Source organism: Salvia miltiorrhiza, chromosome 6 (assembly GCF_028751815.1).
Source record: "Salvia miltiorrhiza cultivar Shanhuang (shh) chromosome 6, IMPLAD_Smil_shh, whole genome shotgun sequence".
NCBI classification, from domain to species: Eukaryota; Viridiplantae; Streptophyta; class Magnoliopsida; order Lamiales; family Lamiaceae; genus Salvia; species Salvia miltiorrhiza.
The window spans coordinates 32,487,978-32,495,474 of record NC_080392.1 but is presented as its reverse complement, the minus strand read 5'-3'; the positions used below and the strand labels follow the sequence as shown (position 1 = coordinate 32,495,474).

The 7,497-nt window shown below is 37.9% G+C and overlaps 1 long non-coding RNA gene across 1 annotated transcript; it reads right to left on the bottom strand.

Annotated features, from left to right (window-relative positions):
- Positions 1-2,953: 2,953 nt before the first annotated feature.
- On the bottom strand, positions 2,954-6,127 carry LOC130989118 (uncharacterized). The gene is made up of 3 exons (XR_009090478.1): positions 5,812-6,127; positions 3,798-3,861; positions 2,954-3,278 (listed from the first exon to the last, which is right to left on the bottom strand). It is a non-coding gene; the product is annotated as an uncharacterized LOC130989118 (long non-coding RNA).
- Between the last annotated feature and the right edge of the window lie 1,370 nt (positions 6,128-7,497).

The window sequence follows — 7,497 nt, the reverse complement described above, 5'->3', positions numbered from 1 at the left end:
CATATAGACATATAAGAAAATTTTCTCTTTCGAGAACTCTTACTAATTGCGGGGCAAAACGAAAATAAAACATCCCCTATTATTACGACGATGCTACTTCTATACTAGTCATCATCCCAGTCTGCTATCGTCGAAAACGTTATCTGCTCTAATCTGTAATCTCGATCTCCTTGTATCTGCTGTTGCCTATTCTGGCTTAGCATCACTTCTTCTCATCCTCGAATTAGTTAGCTTTCGGCATACTTGGCTAATATAAGAAAATCCATAATCAAACAGTCATGCTCGTCCCGTAATAAATATTCTATGGCTGCTCCCATATATCGTGTTTCTTCCAGACACTCTTCTTGTTATACCATCCTAGTTACCTAGACAATCCTAACTCTTGTCGGATGTGGTAGGGATTAGGATGTGATGAATAAAAATGTCTGATCTTGAACAAGACGAGCTCAAGTAATGGAAAAATTCCATAATAGCCAGTGCTATTTCAAGGATAATGAAGAAGTTACAATCAAGGTAAGATCAAAAGCTAGAACAGAATCTAGAATGAAACTGAGATACGATATGATAGGAATAAATCAATACTGGAGGTAGAAACAATCCACTAAGTGGAAAATGAATATATTGTCCACTGTTAAAGCAAGGGGTAAAAATTTCCAACACAAACGGGCCAGGCTCAAATACAGTGGATCTGGAAAAATTTTCTCAATAGTAAATAGTTCTTCTCCTGTGGGAGTTCAAATGGATGCAGAAAAATTTAAATACGACCAAGCGGGATAGGGACTCAATAAGTCTACTCTCATGACTACTCTAGCGATGATACGCGCGGTCCCGGTGAAAGTACCTCTATTGCGAAGTACAATTGGTCAATAGTATCTATGCATCCCATGAGTCTCCATTATACGTTCGTCCTATTAGGGTCGTGTCCCTAAATCGCGATGAAATCTCTAACTCTCGTCGTATTATCTCAACGGTTGGTTTCTCTGTTCCTCTTCTTCATCTTCTTCTCGATTTATGTTCCTTCTGTTCCCTCTTCTTCTCGGAGGTATACTATAAAGGAAAAAGAGTTATATAACTATCGGCTTCTAAACTAACCATTCGTCGTTACAAAATACAAATCCTCGTTTTTCATTTCACTTCTATATCTCATTTATGATCTCAAAATTCTCAAAATTCTCGTCTATCATCGTTCGTAATTCCCATCAATCTCTATTTCTCACTTTTCATCAAGCATCAACATCATCATCATTCTCAAAGCTCTGATAAAGATAGTGAAACTCACTAATCAACTACATCTCTGTATATACATATATAAGGAAAATTGCCTCTCTCTCGAGGTCTTTTACAAAAGTAGGATCCTATGTACAAAGGTCCTAACACTATAATGATGCTCTAACTATACAAGCATCATAGGTACTAAGCACCTATAGATATATACTATCTGCACATACACACTATACTATGCCTCTCTTCCTATATATATACATATACGTATATATCGACTATGCATCTATACGTATGTACGTGTCTACTAGATACACGTGATCGCTAGTCGTCGTCTTCTGAAATCCTGCTCGTCGCATCGTCAACCTCCATATCCTCACTCGGCTCCGTCTCCTCGCTCGGCTCCGACTCCTGACTCTCGTACTCGTCGATCAGTCGGTAGACACTATCGTCGCTCGGCTCATCCTCGACATCGGTGTCCATCATCGGACCATAAATCGGCACCTCGGGAACAGGTACCCACGTCTCGACTCTGTCGGCAGTAATATGACGCTGTAATGGCTGGGTCCTTCCGTGGCCAACCGTCATCTCTGGAGTTTCCTCATCCGGGTCCTCCTCATCACTGTCCAGGTGTACTGGCCGAGACCTTCCCTCATGGGCGTCTCGGGACGGTGAATATAAAATCGAGTGTATATACGTCTGAAAAGCCAAAGTGCCCGGCTCAGGCAACGGGGCAACCCTCGGATAAGGATCAAAGGGCACATACTGTATCCGAGGCTCAACAGAAACAATCGGCTATGCCGACTCAACAGGTGGCAATGGCAAAGGTGCCGTTGCCAGTGTCAAATCCCAAGGCGGTAACTCAGCGCTGGGAAAAAGAATAAGGGATAGAAACGCAAACGGGTCATGCTCTACCACTGGAGAGTACGCCTCGAAAACCATCGGCTCTGAAACATCAGGCTCAAAAGAAACTGGAATCGGATCAGCTGGGGGTAGAGGGGCAATCGGAAACGGCTCCTCGGGAAGTGGGGGCACAACAACAAGCTCCCTTCCCTGGGCTGGTCCCTCAGACTCTCCATACGGCGGTGAAGGTGACTCGCCATAAACAAGGTAGCGGTGGCTCAACGTCGCGATGAAACCACGAAAATTGGCGCTCACCAACCGCCCGAACTCAGTCCTCCTGATATACTGCGGCACCAGCGAAGTCGCCCAGTCTTGCCACTCGAGGGGCAGCTGTGGAATCAGGTGAGTGATGGCCTCAGCCTCGTCAATCCCGTAGATACTAGTCTCAACATCTCTCCTCGTATTTCACATCAACTGCCTCGTATCAGAATTCATCATCTCAAACAATTTCGTCATTAAAACAATACATAACTCATTAGTGAATCAAACTCAGCTCTCAACAAGAAAGCAACAAGAAACAACATCAACCTCTTACCTCGTTAAGCCGGAGGAGATGGGGTGCTGGGGTTTCGTTTCAAACTGACTCTCTCAAATTAGCCTAAGAATTCAAATTAGGCTAGTACTCAATTTTAAAAGAGTAGAAACAATCAAAGGTTCAACTCAGTCAAGCAATAGACTCAGAGCAGACGACCTGCTCTGATACCACCCTGTCGCAGCCCGATTCCCGACACTAGTGATAGTGGGGTACGAGTATCGATACGACTATTTTTAAAAGAATAAAAGATAAGAAGAATAGGTCGAACATCAAGCGGAAGCTCGCATCAAAAGGTGTTAAAGAAATCATTATAAATGAACCCAAGGGTAAAATCGTCAATGTCGTTATAACTTTTTAATTATCAGGAATTTCACGAACAAAAACAAAACGGGTATCGCTCATTTTTCGTAAGGAATCATAATATGCAGAGTATCGCAGCAAAAGGCGAACCGATTATATGTATGAAGACATATAACCGTGAGTACATTGCTTAACTTCAAAAGAAAATTAAAGTATATCAATCATCAAGACTTTATCGTCAAAATGGAAATACGATAAAGTAAATACATCCTCCAACATTTCCCCGCCAGCACCAGACCAATCTCGCTCCTCGCTTAGTCTGCACATTTAGAAATACATGCAGGGCGTGAGTATATAATACTCAGTGGGCAAACGCCGAAAAACAAGAAAGGCGCTCTTAGAGCTATAAGTTTGAAGCTTGCCACATCTCAGCAATACACAGAAATAAAGTTAGCGTAAATGAATCTGTGCATGCAGTTTTCATAATCATGATATCATAAAGAAACGATAGCGCTATCAAAGTACTCATCATGCATGTACCACATCTACAACTCATCATCATCAAAGGTACTGAGAAGTAGGCCTCCCTCTCAAGTACCGTGACCGGCCGACCCGAAGACGGCTCGCAGTCACCTCTGTGCACAAAATCCCGCTTGTGGCAGGACCCAATTCGTCTCATCTCATCAGTAGAGGGTAACATACAAGCTCAAGCCTCAAAAATTGGCAAGTCAAACAGTTCTCAAATATCATTTATCTCGAAACATTTGTTAAACTCATAACATCATTAAAAAATTTTAGAAAGCTCGAATGATATACGTATACTCAAAATATTGCCCACCTGAAGACCTTACTCAAAAACTCCCGTCAAAGCGGAGTTACTTACTTCCCTGCTCTGCTCGTGTCTTCAGGGATCATCGTCATCATCGAAGGTTCATGTCATAAAATGAATCTCGATTAGAACTCAACGACAAAAACTCATGCCTTAACTCATGCTCTATCTTATATTCTATCTCTTAATCAACTCTACATAAACTTCTTCACTCAATTCAAATCCTTAAGTCCAAGGATAGGTTTCAAGAAAATCATGGTTCTAAGTCTCGATTTATCTCTCATATAAGACTCGTCTAATCTCATTAAAACACTTAGGCAACATAAACACATAAGGCACATAAGAAAATACAATCAAACATCAACAAATCATGTCCTGTTTTCCCACTGACTCAACTTCAAAATTTAACACGTTCTGACTCCGACATCTCCTGGACTCCAGACGCATACCAAAAGAAAGGTATTTGAGTCTAGTTTCATTTAAAAAAAAGTAGAGTCAGAAACTCCAAGTGGTTTGGGAGATATGACGTTTTTACCACGGTCTACCATATTCGGCAGTTTTGAGCAATCGGAAACATTGATTTTTGAAAAATAGTAAACGTTGTCAAACCGAGCTCAAATTTGGTGGATATCTAGCCCATACAGTAAGATTGATACCATAAAAATTTGGAAAGCTAGATCATACAGGAAGCTACTGAAATGAATGACTTTGTCCCCTGTTCTCTGAAATTCCCGGTAGAAATGTGCAGATTTGGTTTTGCATTTTATAAAAATAGTAAATCAAGTCCAAATGACTTGAAATTTTACCGGTATGCTCAAGACTCATGTAGGGCCATTCTGTAAAATTGTCAAAGCCATTAGACATCGACAACCCGTCGATCACAGTAGGTCAGTAGCCTACGAAAAATCACCAAAAACTCATCTCAAACTCTTAAATGCTCAATTCAACATTCCTTCAAAGAAAACCAATCAAAGCTCATTTTAAACACATATAACACTCAAAAACATTCAAAAACATTTAAAATACTCATCATACTCAAATTAACTCTCCTCTTTTACATCTTAACTCAAATCTCAAGGAAAACGTTTCTACAACGTATCAAGTAAATCCTCTTCTCAATTTCATGCTTAAAAACACTCAATCATTCAAAATGACCTCATACTTCATATAACTCATTTTATACACATCAATCCCCTATAATCATACCAACCAAACTTTAATAAAAACTCATATATTCACATAAACTCTCAACAAAAACATGACAACTTCACAAAATGATCATAAATCAATTTGACCTCATTTTATCATTCGTTAACCCCACATCATATGAGAACTCAAAAACTCCTTCAAACTAAACTAAGTCCAAATTTTACTTAGCTTACATTAGACTTAATCAAACATATTAAAACACTAATATCATGCTCAAAAACATATATCTTAAGCTAAATCACTTAATAGACACATAGACAAGAAAGTCCTAATTTTTACCAAACTAAACTCTTTGAAATTTTATAAACTCACATGGATCTTTAATCTCATCATATATCTATCAATTTTAGTCATTTAAACTCACATATACTCCATCCATTTACAAATTAGAGCATAGATACACATAGCCCTAATTTTAGTAAACTAACTCATATCAAAATCATCATTTGACATCATATACTCAATTTACTCCATCAATCATCATCATATACATCTTATGAACTCCTCTTCATCATCAATTCATCACTTTAATCATCAACTCAAAAATTCCCAATTTTGGGAAACTAAACTATATCAAAGTTTGAATCTCAAAGCATAGCTTTTCAAAACACACATCAATCATCACCAAACATCACATAGATCATTTTTCTCACCTCAAATCAAGGAAAGAAAAAGAAAAAATTTTGAAGTGTAGAACACCTATTTTTCGAAAATTTGAGGAAAAGAAAGGGGGTGATTTTCTTGCTTCAATCTTTCAAGAATACTCATATACAAACTCACACAAATTTTATCTATGAATATAGAGATCACTTACCCAAGTTTACACCAAATATCAAATTTTCTCTCTCTAGTCTTGAAGCCAATCTTCAAGGATTCTCTTGAATTCAAGTTGATAAGAGGTGTTTAGGTGGGATTTTGTTGGTGATTTATGTGTTTGGCATATTTTGGTAAAGCTTCGGAGGTCTCATCTATGGTTGACAATGGTGGAAAGTAGAGAGATGAAGGGGAGAGAGAGAGTGCCGAATTGGGTGGAGTGAGGAGAGAGGTGGTCGAATTTGTGAGTGAGGGAGAGAGAATTGCTTCACAAGATATGAATTGATTTGGATGATCTTGTGGAAGATTTGTGATCTTAAAGAAAGATTTGTGAATCTTATGGAATATATGCAATTAATGCATTGATCTCTCTCTCTCTAATCTCTACACTCTCTCTAAATCTCTACTCTCTAAATCTCTACTCTCTCAATCTCTACACTTAGTAAATTTTAGTAATTAGTCTCATACTTGGGAAATTAAAAATAAATCATGTGAGAAGGGTGATTAAATAATAATCACAAAAACTATGGAAATATTACTCATTTATAAAGTACCATAGTATAATTATTCATGTGACCAAAATAAAATAATTATAGCACTAATATTAGTGCACTCACTCAATTATAATATTCCTCATCATAGGAAAAATAATTTAAAAAAAATTATGCTTGGAAAAATTTCCATAAACCGGCATCGTTCGATTTCTCGGTAAAAATAAACCGCACTTTCTTTGGAAACTTAATAAAAATTCCCAAGTGCTAAGGTTTCAAATAAAAATCATAATAATATGGTCATATTGACACACGTCACAAAATCACATAATCATTCAGTCACGTAAATTCACATAACATCACATCAAAACAGTCGGCAGACTCAAATAAGCTAGACGTCTCTCTGACCGACTCTATTTATCAAGGTTTCTCACTCTTTCTTCCTCGACTCTATTTCCAACTCATTATTTCTATTTTTCTTAATAGGACAGTCAATCTCTAATAATTCAGTATCCGGTAACTCTATTCCCGGTAGTTGGAAATAAAATAAAATCTCAGCTCAATTCAATCAGCATCTCTATCTCAACTCATTTCTCAAATCTCATCACTCTAATTCCATCATCGGTTTATTCACTCGTATCTCTATTTAAAAGACAATCTGTCTTATCTGCTCATAAAAAAAAAGTAGTCTCGTATTTCGACATCTCAGTACTCTCAATAGTGTTAAGACACTATCTCACATCATGAGGAAAAGTACGGGGTGTTACAATTACAGTTAAGTCCTATGAATTTTGGTATCATCAAAACAAGGGTTAGGATATTCCACAAGGTTCCCAACAATTTCCCCCTTTTTGATGATGCAAAAACCACACAGCAGTTCTAGACAGCAAAAAGACTGAACTCACAGTACAAGTTCTAAAACTGGGGTGAAAATAGTTCCCCCTTAACAATAGAACCTAAAAACTTGTACTTAGAGCAAGAACGAAAACAGTTCTAAAACAGAACAAGAAGAAGACAGAAAAACCATAATCAGAGCCTGGACAAAGAGTCATTATCTTCAGGTTGAGATCAATAAGAAGTTGTTCTTTTCATTAATGAAAGACTGATTAGGCATCAGTCTAAGTTACACCTTAAAATCAGAAATGAACCTTACAGAGGGCATACAAACGACTCAAGGTTTCTGATTGTAAAGATTG